Source organism: Rattus norvegicus, chromosome 3 (genome assembly GCF_036323735.1).
Source record: "Rattus norvegicus strain BN/NHsdMcwi chromosome 3, GRCr8, whole genome shotgun sequence".
In the NCBI taxonomy this organism is placed as follows: domain Eukaryota; kingdom Metazoa; phylum Chordata; class Mammalia; order Rodentia; family Muridae; genus Rattus; species Rattus norvegicus.
The window spans coordinates 54,005,466-54,028,372 of record NC_086021.1 but is presented as its reverse complement, the minus strand read 5'-3'; the positions used below and the strand labels follow the sequence as shown (position 1 = coordinate 54,028,372).

General features: G+C 38.8%; 1 protein-coding gene across 26 annotated transcripts in view; it reads right to left on the bottom strand.

Annotated features, from left to right (window-relative positions):
* Positions 1-22,907, bottom strand: part of Mbd5 (methyl-CpG binding domain protein 5) — a 405,513-nt gene that overhangs the window by 119,598 nt on the left and 263,008 nt on the right. The window contains exon 6 of one of the 26 annotated variants that reach the window (XM_063283551.1): positions 1,396-1,528. The exons of the other annotated variants lie outside the window; for them this stretch is intronic. The gene's annotated coding sequence lies outside the window, so the exon portion shown is untranslated. The remainder of the gene's footprint in view (positions 1-1,395; positions 1,529-22,907) is intronic. 26 annotated transcript variants of the gene reach the window in all.

The window sequence follows — 22,907 nt, the reverse complement described above, 5'->3', positions numbered from 1 at the left end:
ATACCAAGTACTGAAGACAAGTTAGAGGAACTGTATGTATCACTCAGTTGAAAAAAAAAATCTAATCCAGAAAAACTCCAAGACTAGAAAATATAGAAACTCTAGGAAACCGCAAAAAGACCAAACTTATGAATAATACAAATATGAGAAAGAAAAGAGAGCTGTATGAAAGGCACAGAAATATTTTCAACAAATCAGAAGAAAATTTCCCTAATTTAAGAAGAGAGATGCATCTCAAAGTCAAATGAACACCATACAGGCAGAACCAGAACAGAAACTCCGTGTCATATATGTAGGAAATGGGCCAAGGAAAGAACACTCTGCCTCTGACTTGACCCACAAGCCCGAGACCAGGGCCAAGAAAAAGAATCCCCAATTCCTGAGCATGAAATTTCACCTATCCCTGAGCTTGGCCTAGGATCATGCCACAGAACCCCACCAATCCCTGAGTGTGCCCCGTGGAGAAACACTATATAAAGCCTGCCTCCTGCCCAGTTCCTTGCAGCTTCTTGCTGGAGCCGAGGCTGCCACCCTCTTGTGACTCTCCCAAATACTCTCTTGTGTGTGACTTTGTGGTAGTCCTTGGGTCCAGACTGCCAGGAACCATTTCCTTCAGGTGGAATACTTCCATGGGTATCCTTTCCCTTCAGAGCTCAACGTCTCTACTGGGGAAGCCTTTCCCCTCATCACTGCAACACTTACAGCACCACAGGTAGATAACAACCGTACAGAAGACAGAAACAACACCGAAGGAGGCAAGAGGGAAAGATCAAGTCACACAAAAGCAGGCTCTTTACAATAACAGCTAGTTTCTAGTGGAGACGACAAGAGCCACAATGGCCTGTTCTCTAAGTCAGGAGCACCAGATATACAACTTTGACTACCACAAACTTCATCTTCATCCTCTCTGCAGTTAAGGGAGAGAGGAAAACCTTCTATGATAAAAACCAGATTTAAGAAAACTGGAACACCAAGTCAGCTCTACACAGAATACTGGAAGGAATACTTAGGTCTGAAAAGAAACGTGTTAAGCATGCTCCCCAAAGGGCACAAGAGACAAATATTGATTGCCAACATGACAGGACCTAGAAGACAAACTTTAGGGATGTCTCTGGTTTTCTGGGTTGCTCTGACTGAGATGAGAAAGATGGTGCCAGGCCCTGGGCTTGGATCTTTGGGTGGATAAGGGGGAGGGAGAGAGCTGAGCACCAGCATTCATCTCTCTTCTTCCTAAGTGGATGCAGTACACCAGGTGCCTCAAGCTGTCCCTGCCATGACCTTTTACCACAATGGCAAAGCCTAAAGCAGTGCGCAGGGCATCTCCTTCCTTCCCTAAGTTTCTTTTTGACCATATCAATAAGAAAGTAACTAATAAAACCAAGGCTAGTTTCTCACGCGCAATTCTCCTGTCTCAGCATCTTGAGTGGCCGCGACTGCAGGCACTCCCTCTCGCATGAATGATCCGTTGCTTCATGTGGTATTTGGATGTTGTGTTAGGACAGTCAGTCCAAGTAAACAAGCTGACACACTGCGGAAACAGACATCTTGGTGATTTTCCATTTTACTTATGTGCTTTTAAAAATATTTTAAGGGGAGTATTAGTATTTTATGATGAAAATTATAGTTCATGAAATAACGATTAGTCAAGGTGCAATAGATCTTTCTCCCTAGTGACACACCTCTTTTAATATTAGTGATGAAAATTAACAACTACCTACCTCTCATGTTTAATTGTACTTTTTCTAAGACATCCATCAATTTCTCCTAATTCCCTTCTCTTGATACAACAGCATTTACAATTTAAACCCCGCCAACAGTAACAATAGGAGGGTTCAGCCACCCAATAAAAATCTATTGTTTTCCAACTGGTCAATGAAAAGTCAAACATTTTAATTACATATTTGTGAATATTTCTCAGTACATATTGTTAAAACACATCTAAACTATACTTCATCATATGTAATGTGTACTTCAACGAAAATAATGAACATTAGGGAGAGACATTAAGAAAAAGCTAGATAGCAAATAATTTTAAAAGTCTGCTTACCAGAATTGTTTTTACTTCAAGACAGACTAAAACATTTCCCTTATGAAGAGAAGAAGTTTAAGTATTTATGGTAAGGAGAAAAAGGGCTATTGAAAACTGTTGAAGAATTTTTCATAATATACCATAAAAACTGAAACCACCGTGATAAAATGGAATTATTTATTCTCTTTAAGAAAAAAATAATTGAGTCATGCCTTCATAATCACAAGGCAGTAACATCTTATGCATTAAAATATGCCTATAACAAGAAAATGAGATGTTGCTCTTCAATTTTGCAAAGACAAGTTTCTTAGCTTTTAAAACGGGGTAGTAATTCTGGAGGTTAATGTAGCAAGTACCAGTATTATTCAGGTCAGCTTTGAAATTTATTAGAAACCGAAAATACCATTAAACCAATTTTTATATTATTCTATCTATGCTTAGAATAGTTCAGGATTAACATATCAAATAATTTCACATAGATAAACTATTATTTCTTAAAGTAAAAGTATATAAATTAGTGAATACTGCAGATTTCCAAGAAGAAAAATGCAATTCTAAAATTTTTGGCATACATTTAAGTTATAAAAGAAACACAGGAAGGTTAGACTCATGCCAAATGTGGACCAAAGAACCATTAATGTCTGTTAAGTAGAACATCTTATCAGGTAGAGTTCATATAATGACAATATAGGTAGGCTTTCTGTGGCTCTCATGAGAGCCTGAAGACACATGGATGCACTCTAGTCACTCTAGGTATGAACTTGCCCCATCCTTCCTGTCTGCGGCCACTCTCAAGACGAACCTTGGAAAAGGCAGATACGCATAGCCTCTCATGTACAGAATGGCAAAGGGCAGGCAGAGAGCCAGGAAGCTGAGTAAATGACTGGGGTCCTTACAGAGACAATCTGTTCAGCCTCTTCATAGGTTCATATAATTTGCTCTATGCTGATAACAAGAATTTAGGGGAAGAGTAACAAGAAAGACAAAATTACATTAGTGCTTAAAGGAAAAGCAGCAGAGAAAATATGCCTGATGGCTCATACATCTAGGATACACACTATTTCCGCTTCTCAACCGGCTGCTTTGTACTCTAAACAGGACATGATCAATGTTGGAGGGGTTATTTTTTGATGAATCCATTTTGTTGAAGTATAACACGAACAGTGATGAAGCACACCAACTAAACGTGTGCAGTTTAGGGAAATTTTACACTCGCAAAGGCAAGAGCAAGAATCAAAGCAGCAGCCACAGGTCTTCCCTGGGCCCCTCTTGAAGGCAACTTTGAGTGCATGTGCCCTGCTGCTCTAGTGGGCAGAGGCCTGGGAAGGCATGAAACATCCTACACCATGGACCCTCCCCAACATAAAAAGGTTATGTATTCTAAAAGGTCAATAGTGCCAAGTTTGAAATCCGTATTTTATAACACTGGATATACTCTTTTCCAGTTTAAATATGACTGGTAGAGAGTAAAATACTAAAAATCTGGTAGAAGTAATACACACAGAAAATATTTTTAAAACATGAAGAAACAAAATTCTTTTGTATAAAGTTATTGAAAATTCAGCACTAGCCCTACATACAACATGCTACTGAGCTATGACCTGTTGGTACTGCTTATGATAATATTTTCATCAATCATACATAATCATCATGTATTATACTCTAGACAGGATGGTCAAAGTTAAGAACTCACAGGTTTTGGTCTTCAGAATGAGTATGTTTACACATAAGGCATTACATGTTGCATGCTAAGAAGTTAAGTAAGTTCAAATAAAATCGGTGAATTAGATGAATTATTTAAAACAGCAGTAGTTTTCGATACTGAGAAGATTCAGGCTATGGGAAGTGAAAAAGAAGGATCGGTACCAACAGGGGAGTGCTTGCCTATTACAGACAAGTACTTGAGTTTCTTCCCCAGGATGGAAAAAGAATCTAAAAAGTAACTGCACTCACATGGATAAAGCAGAAAGCTAGATACGGCAACACATGAGGACATTAGTGTATTCTGACTGATTGTTTTGAGACAGGACTTGCTATGTTACCTAGGCTGGTCTTGAACTTGGCATCAATTATCCTACTGCCTTAATTTCTTGAATTGCTGAGTACGAATAGGCACAGTCATGTATGTCTCAAGAGGACAGCAGAATTGACTACTGATATTTTGTATCTATTTTAGCAATTTGTATATCATCTGGGACTCCATCTTTCCTTAGTATCTAGTCCTGAAACGAGGTACTCGGTCCTCTCTGCCTTAACTGCAGGCTAAGGGAACCAACAAGCCACCTTTAGGCTTTCCATGTGAGAAAGAATATTTAAATAGCAGGTGAGCAGTGAGGGTATGTCCTCATGTCTTCTCTATAATATAATTTTAAGCTTTAGGAAGGATTCAACAGGTAGTATTCTAATACACTGTAGTCCATGGCATTTATAAAAACCAAACCAAAACAACCCCAAAGTCCAGAACAAGAAAAACATAACGTTTTCTGATATGTTCAGTATTACTTAAAGGTTTATATAGAGAGACTTTAGGTTTAATTATAGGTTTATGATTGAGGACTGTTAAGCACTGACAATATATAGTCAGAATTACTTCACCCTCTCTGACTTTGTTGTAAAAAGCACAGGAATATGAATATTCATACTAGCTGTCTTCATTTATAGCATACTGTTTACCTTTATTGCTTCATATTGCATTGCCATGGTTCAGTGTGCTTGTCTTAAAACAACTTGATTGTGGGAACTATAGTTTCTATGCCTACACCTTATATCTACTATAATAGCTGGCATACATACATGCTGTAAGTTCCATCACTAAGTGGACACGTGTCAAGCACATATCAACAGGGAACTTAATCAATCACCGTTGTTTTATAGGCGTCTCACTGGATGTGCCTAGGAATACTGACAGGGGAAAAAAGCTTCTGTATTCCCAGTGAGGCTGTTTTTTTGAATTCCCACAAGTTAAGCATGCAAAAAAAAAAAAAAAAACCCAAACAAACAAAAAAAACAACTATGGTCTCATTTTCAGTGTAAGACCAGACAAATTATACGTCATAAATAGAACTGGCTACAAATTCTACATGTTACTTTTTTTTTTCTTTTTCTTTTTTTTGGAGCTGGGACCGAACCCAGGGCCTTGCGTTTGCTAGGCAAGCGCTCTACCACTGAGCTAAATCCCCAACCCCCTACATACTACTTTTTTGATACCAAATTCTAAATTTCTTTTTTTAAAGATTTATTTATTTTATGTATATGTGAGCACACTGTAGCTGTCTTCAGACACCAGAAGAAGGCATCAGATCCCACTACACGTGGTTGTGAGCCACCATGTGGTTGCTGGGAATTGAACTCCGGACCTCTGGAAGAGCAGTCAGTGCTCCTAACCTCTGAGCCATCTCTCCAGCCCAAATTCTAAATTTCTTAAAACCACCACCACCACGACCACCACCACCACGACCACCACCACCACGACCACCACCACCACCACCACCACCACCACCACCACCACCTCGCCCAACCCCGACCAAAAACATAGCTTAGGGAAGCTTTAGTAAAGTCTGAAAACTTTATGTGTATGGATTAACCTAGCATGAACAATGTGGCTTCTGAGCTCCTTCTCTATACCAGTTGGCTGCTGATGCAGTGGACTGTAAGAAGCAGCAAGGCTGAGCTCCTCCTGTTGACTGTATCGGTAGAAAGTGTAGCTTCACATCTCGTGTGAGACTGGATTGTCAAAAACAAAGCTAAGGACAACAACCAAAACCCCCATAGGTTAACACTGACCTAGAATTCTTTCTGCTGCCAGCCAAAGCTCTGAGTTTAAATCCTGCAAACTACTTTTATATAACATGTTAATTTCTCATAGAAATTATGTGATTACTAAAAGGATAAGAAACTGCTAACATATTTTACTCAATAAATTATGAATGCACACTATAAAATCATTAGTGGGCTTTGAAGAAGGCTCAGCAGAAAATAAAAAAGTTTACTTCCTGAAATACACATTTGCCACTTCTTAGTAAGCTACTAAGTATCACAAGGAATCAAATAATTTATTATAAAATATATTGGAGAAAAATGCCTCTGGATGAAGGTTCTATTACACTTACATTAACCAAGTCAAACAGGGGATTAAGATGGACTAAATAAAAAAACAGTACGGAATACCCAAGATACAGTCCACAGAACTCAAAAAGGTCAACAGTCTGAAGGGCCCAAGTGAGGACACCTCAGCTCCACTTGGGAGGGAGAAGAAAGCCACCACAAGGGGGGAGGGAGGAGGAACAGGGGAGGGAAAGGGGAAGGGGATGAGAGGAGAGGTGAACATGATTTAAAAAAAAGATGGACTAAATCAGTTTCTTGTGTGTCTTTTGAAGCAGCAGTTCATTACATACTGCATTCACTTATAATATCTTGAATTTTTATGTTACATTTAATCTAAAGAAAACCATGTGGGTCAAAAATATGCTATAAATAACCTTTTCATGAAGGATGGAAAGTATTAGTTTCCATTAAATATTTCATAATTGCATTGATTTGAATAAAAAGTAAAGAATAATTTCTAAGGCTTCATGCTGTAAAATGAATGTTTTCTTCTTGCACATATGGAGCATTAAGGCCTATTATGGTAAGAAAGCCTTTGACTTGCAGTGGGGCATATTCACATTTCAAAAAAGTGTTCCAAGTTATTTCAGGAATTCAAACTTACCGAAAAGCTACAAGAACCAGACAAGAAGCTATCATTTCCTTTATTCAGCACTTGGAAAGACTGACATCCTGCCCATTATTTTTTCTGTCTAGAAATGAGTCTATTGCCTATCTATCATCATCAATCATCTATCTTTATCTCTATCTGTCTCTATCTGCCTACCATTCACCATCCATCCATCCATCCATCCATCCATCCATCCATCCATCCATCCATCCATCCACTTTGTTCTGAAATCTTGGAGAATTAACTGAGCAATAATTCCAATTTATGTTTCACAGTGTATTTCAATGTTCATTTCTTAGAACATGGGGATTCTTTCACAAGCTCGTTATACATTCCACAGCCCATACACTAATTGTCCTAATAGGGCTCTTTATAGAATTCCAACTTCCTTTAAACCCTAGGACCTGGATCCAGTCTGTTATTAGAGGTTACATATAATTTTTAAGTAGATCTCATTTTATTTAAAATGGGATGCCTCCCCAAGTCTTTCTTGATCTTTGTATTTTTTAACATAAGATAACTGATTTGGTAAATGTCTTATTTTGAGTTTGCCATTTCCTCATGATTTATATTTAGAACTGCATTTTGGTGGAAATACTATGGAGCCTCTGCTGTATCTTTTTCAATGTCTTATATCAGGCGGCACATGAACTATAAGTTTATGCATTTATTTCTTTAGAACCTGAATGTGCAGCTCACAGATTGACGAGAATGTTGGCTTAGCAAGCCACAGGGGTCCCCATGCTTGCGCCTCTCCAGTGATGGCACTATAGGCACTTAAAGCTATGCTAGCTGTTTACACAGGTCCTGGGGACAGAACGCAGTTCTCCACACTTACACAGCAAGCACAGTACTGAGCCACCTTTCCAGCGCACAGTGTCAGTTTAATTCTATATGCTTGATATTACCCTTTTCAATTCTTAAATGTAATTTTTACAAACATTCAACAATTCTTTGGTTCTTTCAATGTTAAGTTACTAGCTCTCTCATAGTAATTTGTGAGAAAATATTATGAAACATACAAAATTAGTTAAAAAATTACTGAGTATTTTAACATGCAATGATTTTTTTCAGCTGAATTGTCCCCTTTGTTAACTGCCACGAAAATAGAATATTTATTTATATTCGCACATGGAGAAGCCCTCTTCTCCTGCTCTTTTGGTGATGTTGGACAATCAAATTCATAGCCCTGTGCATGTCAGGCCAGTGCAGTGCCACTAAGCCACGTCCCCAGCCACCTCCATTTACACTTAGTTTGAACTCGTGATTACTGCTTTGCGTTATTATCATTATTATTTATTTTTATGGTCCTATTACTTTCTGTTTGTTTGCTGGAAATCTTTTGAGATGATGCCTATATTTAAATGATTTTCTTTAAATAGCAAATAAAAATGAAACATATGCAAATAAATAAAACTCCTCTTCCATTATTTACTTTAATAGAATATGCATATAACTCTGAATGGATTCTAGAAGACTGTCAGAAAAATTACTGTACTAATAACTCTTAATTGAATGATGGAAAACAATAGTTTTCCAATTAAAAAAAACTGTTTCTTATTATTTCCTTAGACTTGGAGGATGTTAAATTTATTTAAAAATCATGCACAATGTTGAGTATTTTACCTAAGACTCATAAGGACTAACATTTTTTTTTCTTTTCTTTTTTTCGGAGCTGGGGACCGAACCCAGGGCCTTGCACTTGCTAGCCAAGCGCTCTACCACTGAGCTAAATCCCCAACCCCAGGACTAACATTTTAAACTTGTCTTAAATTTAGCACATTTCCTAATCCAATAGATAACCATTCACGAAGGAAAGGTTTGTTTTCTCCAACTGTCTCAACAAAGTCTCACTAGTTATACAAACCTCACAAATGAGAAGGGCCCAGGCCCAGCAGTAGATGACCAACACAAAATGATACTTTTGGAGGTAATTTTTTTTAACCTTACAGGTCGTTTGCTTATATACTGACATTCTAGTTTGGTGCTTTTATATAATTTCTGTTTTGCAAATGTGTGTCTAGGTATCTATATGTGTCTCTTGGACCTTTTCTTTGCCTCTTTGTTTTTCTGTTTGTTTTGCCCTATTCTTTTAATTAAAATTTTCCTATCTTTTAAATCTTATGTTATTATTATTACCTTTTAGATGACTGCTGTTTTCTAGTAAGAGAGAAAGAAAGGGGTTGAATTTGGGTGGCTGGGAAGGTGGGAATTATCTGGGAGGAGTTGGGGAACTCTAATCAGATATATTGTATGAAAGAAAAATCTATTCTCAATAAAGTAAAAAAGAAAGAAAAATTCCAAAATCATAATCTAATGTTTTCATCAAAAAAGATTCAATTAGACATGTACTTAAATTCACGAAGTACAATGTTTTAACTTAAGACTCTCCTTTCATGTATTATACTAGTGTTTGGTCTTAAAATCTTTGTCCTTTTCTTTCTCTCATAGATATATTAAGATTACTGAATTACAACATTGCAGAATTAGAACTATGTGTTTTCCAGGCTATATTCTGAGGATCACTTAATATATGTGGCACAGACATGTGGAAACACAGAAAACTTTTAGAAATGCACATGCATATTAATAAACTATACATATAATTCTCCAAATATGAGTAAAGCATAACACACATGCAGAAACAGAGAACAACTTGCAGGAGTTGATTTTCTCCCACCACGTTGGTTCTTGTATTGAACTCAGATTGTCAGACCTGGTGCAGACAGCTTTACCTGGACCATCTTGGGAAGGAGTTACCTTTACAAACTGATGCAGGGGTTAGTGAAGCACACACCGGGTGTGTTTGTGAGGGAATTTCTAGAATGAGCTAAGTGGAGGACTGTTCACCTGAGTGGGCAGCACTATATCACCTCCTGGCATTCCTGAGGGAATCTTGCTAGAATCTTGCTAGATATTTGCTCTGCTTCCTACTCAATCCAAAGTGAATAGCTCTTTCCTCAGTACAGGTCCCAAAGCAATGCAACCAGCAGACCAGGATGACTATCAGTTAACCACCTCCCAACCCCCTAATCCATGAAGTACAATTTATGTTGCCCAGATATTTTTGGATATGTTCTTCCACTGGAGCATGGGTAACTTTCTTCCTCTCCCTACAGCTACTAAATTCTAATAGCTCCTGGACGAGGGTGGAACCTTATGCCTAAGTTCCCTCTCCAAGCTAAACCGTAGTCTCATAGGCTTGCATGGGTCTTGTGCATGTTGCCTTAATCACTGTGACTCGATTTATGTAGAGAATGTTTCCTTGTTATCGATCTCTTCTGACTTTTACATGCTTTCTGTACCCCTTTCCATGAAGGTCCCTGAGCCTTGAAGGGAAGGAGTATGACAGAGATGCCCCATTCATGGCTGAGAATTCCGCAGTCTCTTATTGTCTGCACCTTAGGAGGAGCTGCAGGATCGGGTGAATAGGATCCAAACATGTACTCATCCATACTCATGGCTGTTCTATTCGTGATAGTCAGAGACACTGGAAACAGCCCAGATGTCCATCAAATGATAAATGGCTACACAATGGGAAAATTTGTTATAAATGAAATTATAAAATTTTCAGGTAAATCCATGGACCTAGAAACAGTCATATTTAGTCAGAAACCTAGAGGCAGAAAGAAACACTGCATGTGTTCCACTGTGTGTGGACGCTAGCTCTTACTCTGTAGATATGCATTCAGAATACCCTCAGAGGTTAGCTGTTTAGTAAAGGACCAGAGGGGAGAAGAGGATCTTCCTGTTCTTCCTTTTTGTTTTATGTTTTGTTTTTTGAGACAGGGTTTCTCTGGGTAGCCCTGGCTCTCCTGGAACTCATTATGTAGACCAGGCTGGCCTTGAACTCTAAAGATCATCCTGACTCTGTTTCCCCACTACAGTTAAGAAGAGGAAATAGACTATACTGTTATAAAAGGGAGGGGGGAAGGGGGAATTACAACAGGATAATTAAATGGGGGAGTGGATGAGAGAACAAGGAAGAGGATGAAACATGGAGAGGGATAACACACACATTAATGGCCTTTTGAAAAGCAACATGTAAACCTACTACTGTAGAAGCTTCCTAAAATATGTACACTTATAAAAGGAGTTTGAGTTGATTTACCAAATAACACACACATACACCACACACACAGAAAGAGAGGGTGGGGGGGGGGAGGGAGGGAGGGAGAGAAGGAGAGAGAGAGAGAATGAACCATACTCTAATTAGGCATCATATGTTATCAAACAAAACCAAAAAAATATCAGGAGTGGGTTATGTCTTTTTCAGTTATTGGTCAAAGGGGTCCACAGAAACCACAAAAAATTACAAACTATTTCTAATGCCATTGGTTACTCTCTGCAACTTAACAGTAAGAACCTTATTGCTGAAGAGACCACACATGTATATAACATGTAGCAGGATATCTGGTATTCCACTGGAAGCTGATACTCAACCAGATGTTCGCCCATCCTGGCTCATGTCCACAGTAATGGAAGATACAACAGACACTACAGGAAAAGCAATCTTTAGTTTGATTCAGCTACAAACCTTGTGACATACAATAATGACTTGTCTCCAGGATATGCTCATTGGGGCAACAGTGTCACAAGTGTTCTGAGAGTGTAACCCACACCTGACACTGTTAATGAGGCCAAGTCTCCTCACCTATGAAGCTAATAGGTGATGGACTTTATGGTATATCTGTTGGACAACAGAGCAGACCCCATGCTCAGAAGTAGTTGGCCGACACAAATCAGACTCCATACATTTTTAGTGTTGGTGTTTTGTTTAATGGGAGAAAAGGAACATGACATTTGATAGGTAGGGAAATGAAGGAGGATCTGAGGGAGGAGAAAGAATATACTCTAAATATGAGTCTCAAAGAATAAATAAACATTAAAATGCATGTTATATGATATTCTTAAAGAATTAATAAAAATATCTTTCTCAGGTGAGAAAAGTTCATTTAAATTATTGATGTCTACAGGAATGACTCCTCTCTGAGGACTAGTTTTCATGGCACCAGAAGGTTCCATACACACTTCCAAAGGTGAAAGCCAATCAGCAGTCCTACCCAACTATGAAGCCTAGGAATCACTACAACCACCACAGCACGATAAGCCTAAGGGTGCAATAGTAGCAGGCCAGCCTTGGTGCTAACCCACAGGGAACTGGACTTAAGATCCAATCAACAAGAGGGAAAGCATGCCTGGTGGATCTTAGAGGAGAACGTACGACCACCACTTTGCCAACCAGCAAAATCCCTAACAACAAGAGCATTTGTCTTTAGATCTGTAGGTAAGTGTGGTCCTCACTACTCATCAAGGAAACTTCTCTTTGCAATAGACAGAGACCATCACAGAAAACATCACTAATCAAAGTGCAGAGCTGTAGATCTCCGCTTCAGTGAACAGTTTCAAATATTGCAGAAGATGGGATGGAAAAATTCTAAGAGTCAGAGAAACAGGGAGTTTGCTGTGAGATTGTACCTCCTAGTAATTAATGTCAAAGTTACTTATGCCCATAAAGTCTCAGTAACATGACTCCTTAAAGATGAGCTGAGCAAGGACACCACAAATGGACATGTTAAAATGGATGGGGATGCCCAAGAGGCCTCAACCCTACAAAAGAACTAACTATAGGCAATTACAGAATGCTGGGAGTAGGAGAAACAATATTCCCCAGAAGAGAGAAAGCAACAATTGGTTATACAATACCAAATCTACAAATATACAATCCCTGAAAACGTTATATAGAATGAACAGGCTACATTTAGGAATATACATGTATATACATACACATGCATGCATGTTAAACGTAATGAATGAAAACGAGGCCATGAATAAGAAAAATGAGCAAGATGGGTTTGGAGGGAAGGGAGAAATGATGTAATTATATTGTATTGTCAAAATCCTACTTCGTCCTCTTTAAAGCTGTGTTGTCAGGTGATTTGCCACAATGATGGGAAACCCAGTAACACATGGAATTGCATTCCTATTTGTCTGACTATAATGTGAGCCCTTTGTTGTTACAGCCTTGGCCTATGCCAAGTACAGTAGTTACAATGGCATGTTTTGGACAATTTTGCACAGTGGGTGAATTCAGAGTATCCTACTGTTTGAAAATGCCCTTTTAAAACAGTTTTCAATATTGCTAGAAAAAAACCCTCAGAGCTAGATTTCATACTGAACTGTAGGAAGTCTCCACGCTGCCTTCGGCATACACTCCCAGTACACAAACCCATGTCCCACATCTCTTACCCTGTACATCCTTGTACTAAGCACCTTTTTAGGTTTGTTAGTTCCTTGGAACTATGTCTAGTTTATGCTGACCCAATTGCATTTCTTATTTATTGTTGATTCTCTTTACACTTAGACTTGAGTCACTGTATTGGATTTCTGGTTTAAAGCTGTTTCTTTCTGGTAGTCTGCTCTGGAATTTTTGTGGCTTTCTTTAGTTGTACAAAGAAACCTATCAATTAGTTTGGTGAGCTAGTTTATCAACAAAACACCAGACAAAACCCCAAATCTGATCTTTAGCAAGCCTGTATTTAATTTCTCTGCAGGACCTTGTGATGCAATCCTATTTTAAGTTTTCTGTATAAGGAGTAAATAAGCAAAGCCTTTCAGCAATGTGAGTCCCTACCTCAGAGGCTACCTGTGTCACCATCTTAATGCACTCCGAGCTTTTTACACAAAAGCGTTAAAGGAAATAGCACTCCATACTGGCAAGTAGGCTTAGAAAATACAAAACCTAAAGAAGTATTTTCCAGTACTTTGAAGTATAACGAAATTAACCAAGCCTGATCAATTTTATAATGCAGCTTAGATAATACATGTTCTTAACTGCTTTCTCTAATGAAGGAAATCAGATTAATTTTTTCCTGGATATCTTTGTTAACCACAATATTGTAACTTGAATTATAAGGTAAAGAAAGAAAGAAAATATATTCAGTCTTATCTAGTTTGATCTAAAAATAAATTATAAATGAATATTGACCAAGATATCCTAGCTATAACATAAAAACACTGCTTTTTCATTTGATTATTTAAAAATGCTTTCAAGAATATTTTTAACAGCAACCTTGAAAATGATTACATATCATTTTGGAGACTTCTAAAACACCACAGAGTTAAGCAGCCTCCTCCCTGGAATTCTAGCATGAAAAACTAGTGTTTTACCAGTAAGTATCAGCAATGAAGCACACGCCCTGCCTTCACTTGCAATATCTAGGTCACACAGACTACTCTGAATACTGTGAATAGAGAGAAAAAAGCAGGAGGATTTCTAGAGAGTCACCAAGAAACCAAAATGACATTCAAGAATGAGAAAACAGCACAATATGGATTTTAAAATAAAAATTCCCATGTAAAAATAAAAGACAAAATACCTTAAATATGAATTCCTTTATTATGTAAACTGAACAAAGCCTTTGAGAAGTGTTCTTTTCTTAATAAAATGTCTTTTGTCTCCACCACACTCTCAGATGTGTGTGTGTGTTTACGCACACATGCTGAACAGCCAGAAGCAGACAAAAAGGGCAAATATTCAAAATAAATGCATTGCTAATCAAAAAGCATATGCAATTTTTAGAGAAATCCTGCAGCAGTTAGGAGCAATCAGAAACTAGATTTTTCATTTACAACAAAGGCAAAGAAATGTATATGATAATAATGATCTCTAGAATTATTTTTATTTATAAGACTATCTTTGATTGTTTACAATATATTTTAACTATGAAAAATACATAGTGCTTTAGAAATTTCTTCATAGTTTTATTGTTATATATATGGAGTCTAAATAATCTATTTTATTATTTAACTTGAAATCTACAGAATGTGTTATATTATAGATTTAAAATGTCTTGATTTTTTCCCAAATGGTATGTGAAAGATAGGAAACAAATATATTTCCCAGCAGAACACTGATTCTTAAGAACCTGTAACAATTAATATAACTTTCATATTTGGTTAAATTATTAATTTTATTTTAATCAAACTACATCATTTTCCCCTTCTCTTTCCTCTGACCATGTCCAACTACCCCTACCCCCTCTCAATTTTATGGCTTCTTTTTCTTTATTTTTAAGGGAGATGGAAATGAAAACAACTGTCTGTCTTACAAATTTCTTAGCCTATGTGAAAAAGAGCCTTTGACTTTGGAAATGTAACAATTAAAAGGAATAACATTAAAATCTACTGAATATATAGAACAAGAAATACCTGCAGACCAACCAATAGTACCTCTTTAATGAACACCGTAATGAAGCAGACAAAGTAACTGCTCGACACACAAAAGAGCAGTAGAATATCAGAACATCCATCATCCTACCATGCTAGCTTATGTTGCCACAACTCAAACAGTATCCATAATAAACTCTGCGAAATTCCAATTGATCTGGCTACTTTCCTGCTTAAAAAGTTTGTAACTTTATCTAAGTATAGAATATAGAGACATATTTTTATTTTTGTCAGGACCTAATGAAATAACATTACAAGGATAAAAAAATAAGGACCCCTGCCCACATCCCTGGCCCAAGAGGAAACTATATACGGCCTCTGGGATCCCGTAGATAAGGGCACTGGAGCAGCAGGTCCCCTGCGCCCGAGACACCGCCAGAACCTGAAGGGACCAACCAGATAAACAGTTCTCTGCAGCCAAATCCCGTGGGAGGGAGAGCTAAACCCCCAGAGAGGCAGACACGCCTGGGAAGCCAGAAGAAAAAGCAGAAAAAGCTACTGGTCCAAAACATACAGGAAATCCAGGACTCAATGAGAAGATCAAACCTAAGGATAATAGGTATAGAAGAGAGTGAAGACTCCCAGCTCAAAGGACCAGTAAATATCTTCAACAAAATCATAGAAGAAAACATCCCTAACCTAAAAAAAAGATACCCATAGGCATACAAGAAGCCTACAAGAACTCCAAATAGATTGGACCAGAAAAGAAACACCTTCCAAAACATAATAGTCAAAACACCAAATGCAAAAAATAAAGAAAGAATATTAAAAGCAGTAAGCGAAAAGGTTCAATATAAAGGCAGACCTATCAGAATCACACCAGACTTCTCGCCAGAGACTATGAAAGTCAGAAGATCCTGGACAGATGTCATACAGACCCTAAGAGAACACAAATGCCAGCCCATGTTACTGTATCCTGCAAAACTCTCAATTAACATAGATGGAGAAACCAAGATGTTCCATGACAAAACCAAATTTACACAATATCTTTCTACAAATCCAGCACTACAAAGGATAATAAATGGTATAGCCCAACATAAGGAGGCAAGCTATACCCTAGAAGAAGCAAGAAACTAATCGTCTTGGCAACAAAACAAAGAGAATGAAAGCACACAAACATAACCTCACATCCAAATATGAATATAACGGGAAGCAATAATCACTATTCCTTAATATCTCTCAATATCAATGGCCTCAACTCCCCAATAAAAAGACATAGATTAACAAACTGGATACGCAACGAGGACCCTGCATTCTGCTGCCTACAGGAAACACACCTCAGAGACAAAGACAGACACTACCTCAGAGTGAAAGGCTGGAAAACAACTTTCCAAGCAAATGGCTGGAAGAAGCAAGCTGGAGTAGCCATTCTAATATCAGATAAAATCAATTTTCAACTAAAAGTCATCAAAAAAGATCAGGAAGGACACTTCATATTCATCAAAGGAAAAATCCACCAAGATGAACTCTCAATCCTAAATATGTATGCCCCAAATACAAGGGCACCTACATACGTAAAAGAAACCTTACTAAAACTCAAAACACACATTGCACCTCACACAATAATAGTAGGAGATTTCAACACCCCACTCTCATCAATGGACAGATCATGGAAACAGAAATTAAACAGAGACGTAGACAGACTAAGAGAAGTCATGAATCAAATGGACTTAACAGATATTTATAGAACATTCTATCCTAAAGCAAAAGGATATACATTCTTCTCAGCTCCTCATGATACTTTTTCCAAAATTGACCATATAATTGGTCAAAAAACCGGGCCTCAACAGGTACAGAAAGATAGAAATAATCCCATGCGTGCTATCGGCCTAAAGCTGGTCTTCAATAACAATAAGGGAAGAACGCCTACATATCCGTGGTAGTTGAACAATGCTCTACTCAATGATAACCTGATCAAGGAAGAAATAAAGAAAGAAATTAAAGACTTCTTAGAATTTAATGAAAATGAAGGTACAACATACCCAAACTTATGGGACACAATGAAAGCTGTGCTAAGAGGAAAACTCATAGCTCTGAGTGCCTGCAGAAAGAAACAGGAGAGAGCATATGTCAGCAGCTTGACAGCACACCTAAAAGCTCTAGAACAAAAAGAAGCAAATACACCCAGGAGGAGTAGAAGGCAGGAAATAATCAAACTCAGAGCTGAAATCAACCAAGTAGAAAAAAAAAAGGACCATTGAAAGAATCAACAGAACCAAAAGTTGGTTCTTTGAGAAAATCAATAAGATAGATAAACCCTTAGCCAGACTAACGAGAGGACACAGAGAGTGTTTCCAAATTAACAAAATCAGAAATGAAAAGGGAGACATAACTACAGAATCGGAGGAAATTCAAAAAATCATCAGATCTTACTATAAAAGTCTATATTCAACAAAACTTGAAAACGTGCAGGAAATGGACAATTTCCTAGACAGATACCAGGTACCGAAGTTAAATCAGGAACAGATAAACCAGTTAAACAACCCCATAACTCCTAAGGAAATAGAAGCAGTCATTAAAGGTCTCCCAACCAAAAAGAGCCCAGGTCCAGATGGGTTTAGTGCAGAATTCTATCAGACCTTCATAGAAGACCTCATACCAATATTATCCAAACTATTCCACAAAATTGAAACAGATGGAGCACTACCGAATTCCTTCTACGAAGCCACAATTACTCTTATACCTAAACCACACAAAGACCCAACAAAGAAAGAGAACTTCAGACCAATTTCCCTTATGAATATCGACATAAAAATACTCAATAAAATTCTGGCAAACCAAATCCAAGAGCGCATCAAAACAATCATCCACCATGATCAAGTAGGCTTCATCCCAGGCATGCAGGGATGGTTTAATATATGGAAAACCATCAACGTGATCCATTATATAAACAAACTGAAAGAACAAAACCACATGATCATTTCATTAGATGCTGAGAAAGCATTTGACAAAATTCAACACCCCTTCATGATAAAAGTCCTGGAAAGAATAGGAATTCAAGGCCCATACCTAAACATAGTAAAAGCCATATACAGCAAACCAGTTGCTAACATTAAACTAAATGGAGAGAAACTTGAAGCAATCCCACTAAAATCAGGGACTAGACAAGGCTGCCCACTCTCTCCCTACTTATTCAATATAGTTCTTGAAGTTCTAGCCAGAGCAATCTGATAACAAAAGGAGGTCAAGGGGATACAGATCGGAAAAGAAGAAGTCAAAATATCACTATTTGCAGATGATACGATAGTATATTCAAGTGATCCCAAAAGTTCCACCAGAGAACTACTAAAGGTGATAAACAACTTCAGCAAAGTGGCTGGGTATAAAATTAACTCAAATAAGTCAGTAGCCTTCCTCTACACAAAAGAGAAACAAGCCGAGAAAGAAATTAGGGAAACGACACCCTTCATAATAGTCCCAAATAATATAAAGTACCTCGGAGTGACTTTAACCAAGCAAGTAAAAGATCTGTACAATAAGAACTTCAGGTCTCTGAAGAAAGAAATTGAAGAAGACCTCAGAAGATGGAAAGATCTCCCACGCTCACAGATTGGCAGGATTAACATAGTAAAAATGGCCATTTTGCCAAAAGCAATCTACAGATTCAATGCAATTCCCATCAAAATTCCAACTGAATTCTTCATAGAGTCAGAAAGAAGTGTGAGACTCTTAGGACTCAAAGTGGGGGACCCTAGATGAAAGGCCTTACAGTGGGAAGAGGAAACTCACTCACTTCCAGTAGAAAGACGGTATCAAGTCAGGGATGGCAACACCACAGTCAAAACTCTGACCCATAATTGTCCTATCTGAAAGAAGTGCAGGGATGGAAATGGAGAGGAGCCTGAGGAAAAGAAGGTCCAGCAACAGACCCAAAGAGGGATCGAGCTTAAGGGGAGGTCTGACACTGCTAATGAGGCTTTGGAGCACTCAAAAAAAGAGACATATCATGACTGCCCTCCGAAAGATCCAACAAGCAGCTGAAAGAGTCAGATGCAGATATTTACACCTAACTAATGGACAGAAGCTGCTGACCCCTCTGGTAGAATTAGGGAAAAGCTACAGGAAGCTGAGGAGGAGGGCAACCCTGTAGGAGGACCAGCAGTCTCAATTAACCTGGACCCCCAAGATCTCTCAGACAGTGGATCATCAACCAGGCAGCATTCACCAGCTGAGATGAGGCCCCCAACGCAATATAGCAGAGGACTGCAAGATCTGGGTTCAGTCAGAGAGGTTGTACCTAACCCTCAAGAGACTGGAGGCTCCAGGGAGTTTATAGAGGTCTGGTGGGGTGGGTGGGATGGGTATATCCTCGTGGAGACAAAGGGTGAGGGAGGAGGTATGGGATGTGGAACAGTCGAAGTGGACTGGGAGAGGAATAAAATCTGGAGTGTAAAAATAAATACATACATACATACATACATACATACATACATAATATAAAAAAATTTCTGGAGGTATTACCATGCCTGATTTCAACTTATACTACAGAGCAATAGTAATAAAAAAATGTGTGGTATTGGCATAAAAACAGACAGGTTGATCAATGGAATAGAATTGAAGACTCAGAAATAAATCCACACACCAATGAACACTTGAATCTGCAAAAAAAAAATTTGCAAAAAATGGTGCTGTCTAACTGGATGTCTGCATGTAGAAGAATGTGAATAGATCCATATCTATCACTCCGCATAAAACTCAAGTCCAAGTCAATCAAAGTCCTCAATGTAAAACTAGATACACTAAATCTAATATAACAGAGTGGGAAACTGCCTAGAACTCATTGGCACAGACAACAAATTCCTGAATAGAACACCCATAGCTCAGGCACTGTGATCAACAATTAACAAATGGGACCTCATGAAATTGAAAATCCTTTGCAAGGCTAGGGATACCATCCTTACAGAATGGGAAAGGCCTTGCCAACCTTGTATCTGACAGAGGACTAATATAATCCAAAATATATAACAAACTCAAGGAATTAGACATCAACAAACCAAATACCCAATTTGAAAATGGCCACGAGGGCCAGCAGAATGAACAGAAACAGGCAATCTCAGGAGGCAGGAGGAGGGGGACTCTGTAGAGACTCAGTCTCTACCAGAGACTCAGGAGGTGAGAGACTCTTAGGACTCAAAGTGAGGGACCCTAGATGAAATGCCCTACAGTGGGGAGAGGAAACTTGTAGAGTCTATCTTCAGTAGAAAGATAGGACATCAAGGGAGGGGTGGGGTTGCCATCCCACAGTTAAAAACTCTGACCCAGAATTGTTCCTGTCTGAAAGAAATGCTGGAACAAAAATGGAGAACAGTCTGAGGGACAAGATATCCAGTGACAGGCCAACTTAGAATCCAGCTCAAGGGGAGGATCCAAGGCCTGACACTATTATTGATGCTTTGGTAGCTTACAGACACGAGCCTAACATGGCTGCCTTCCGAGAGGCCCATCAAGCATCTGAAAGAGTCAGATGCAGATGTTTACACCCCACCAATGGACAGAAGCTGCTGACCTCTGTGGTTGAATTCGGGAAAAGCTGGAAGAAGCTGAGCGGGGAGATCCCATAGGAAGATCAGCAGTCTCAACTAACGTGGACCTCTGAGATCTCTGTGTCACCAACCAGAGGACTGCCTGGTCTGGCCTCAGTGAGAGATGTTCCTAATCCTGGAGAGACTTGAGGCCCAGGGAGTGGGGAGGGCTGGAGTGGCGGGCTTGGGGACATCCTCTTGGAGACTGGGGAGTGGGGGGTGAGGAAGTATGGGATGTAGAACAGGAGGAGGGTGGACCAGGAGGGGAATAAAATCTGCAGTGCAAAAATAAAAAAATAAAATTTAAAAAGTCAATTAAAGAAAAAGGCTGGACTGTAAGAAAAGATTAAAGAGCAATGAAAAAGAAAAAAAGAAAAATACCCCCCCAAACAACAACAGCAACAACAACAACAACAGCAACAACAACAGCAACAACAAGTCACGGAATTAAATAGAGAATTTTCAATAGAAATTTCTTCTGTCTGAGAAGCACTTAAATGTTCAAAGTCCTTAGTCATTAGAGAAAAGACAATCAAAAAGACTAAGAAGACAATCAAAAGGACACCACAAGAAGACCCACAGAGTAATCTAACCTGGCTGGGCCCATGGGGTCTCACACAGACTGAGCCACCAGCCAGAGAGCACACACTTGTTGCCTGCCATTAGATCTCCTTCCCCTACCTGGACTGTGTGGTTGGACATCAGTGCGAGAGGATGTATTTAGTCCTGGTGGGAGTGAATGACTCAGAGCAGGGTGGTACACAAGGAGGGATTCCCCTTCTCTGAGGAGAATGGGAGAGGGTTTTGGGGAAGGAGGTATTTGTAAGGTTGGAATTTGAAGGAGAGGAGGGGATCTTTGATTGTGATGTAAAGTAAATAAATAAATTTAATTAAAAAAAGGGAACATGCAAGAGCATTTCATAGAATGGAAAGTTGGAAAATACTGTAATGAATGAAACTAAACCGCAAGGAAAACAAACAAAAAAACCAGGGAGAAATTCTAAGAAAACTGAAAGATGATGTCTCAGTCAGGGTTTCTATTCCTGCACAAAACATCATGATCAAGAAGTAAGTTGGGGAGGAAGGGTTTATTCAGCTTACACTTCCACATTGCTGTTTATCACCAAGGGAAGTCAGGACAGGAACTCACACAAGGCAGGAACCTGGAGGCAGGAGCTGATGCAGAGGCCATGGAGGAATGTTTCTTACTGGCTTGGTTCCCCTGGCTTGCTCAGCTTGCTCTCTTATGGAACCCAGGACTATCAGCCCAGGGACGGCACCTCCCAAGAGGCTGGACCTCCCCTCTTGATCTCTAGTTGAGAAAATGCCTTACAGCTGGATCTCATGGAGACATTTACTCAACTGAGGTTCCTTTCTCTGTGATAACTCCAGCTTGTGTCAAGTTGACACACAAAATCAGCCAGTACAGAATGACATGAACAAAGATATAAAAGACTACTGAAGGAAGGGAGGAGGGTTAAAGGACTGTATCCACCGGGGAAATCTAACCTGGAGCAAACAGCAATAGTGAGTTTTTGTTTTTTTAAATTATATATATATATATAAATTATATATAAATTATATATATATATACCAGAAGGCTAGGAGGATGGCTCAGGGAAGAAGAGCGCCTAGGTTCAGTTTCCAGAATCGACATGATGGCTCATATTCAACACCACAGTTCCAGGAAATCTGACATGCTCTTCTGACTTTGCAAAACACCAGCTACACATATGGGGTTTAAGCAAATTGATGTAGGTAAAACACTCAGATAAAACAAAAGTACAAATAATCGTATACAATAAAATAATTATGTAGATACTTATGGTTTTACAAGAGACATAAATAACATTGCTTATAGAAACACCAAATAAGGTAAGCAAGGGCAGAACCATAGAAAGTGAAGAGCTGAAGGATGAGTAGGGTATACTTAGAACCTCGTGACAGAGGGGACAACAATAAAACAGCATGTGTAGTTAATGGGACAAAACCTGTTCATACCTGGAGGCAAGGAGCTAGATATGAGGAGATTAAAGAAAAGTGCAACTGTGTTTCCAGCTGGGTCAGAATGCTCTTTTGTGGGGAAACATTCAGTTAGGTTGCTCAGAAACTAACGTATTAGAGCACTTTCCAGTTGTCACATATATCCAATAATAAAGGGTCCATAACCTCAAAAGATGCTGTCAGAACTGTAGTGACAGTTGTGTAGTGGTTTAAACCAATCCCTCACTTTGTAGAAGGACCAAGGAGGAAAATGTTCAGAAAGAGATATCCAGTCATCCATAAGAGGGGAAAAGGCTCAACGTGTTAGTTTGAATAGGTATGGCCCCTAGAGACTCATGTGTTAGAATGCTTGGTCGGTAGGTAGTGCCACTATTAGGAGGCATGGTCTTATTGCAGTAGGCGTGGCTTT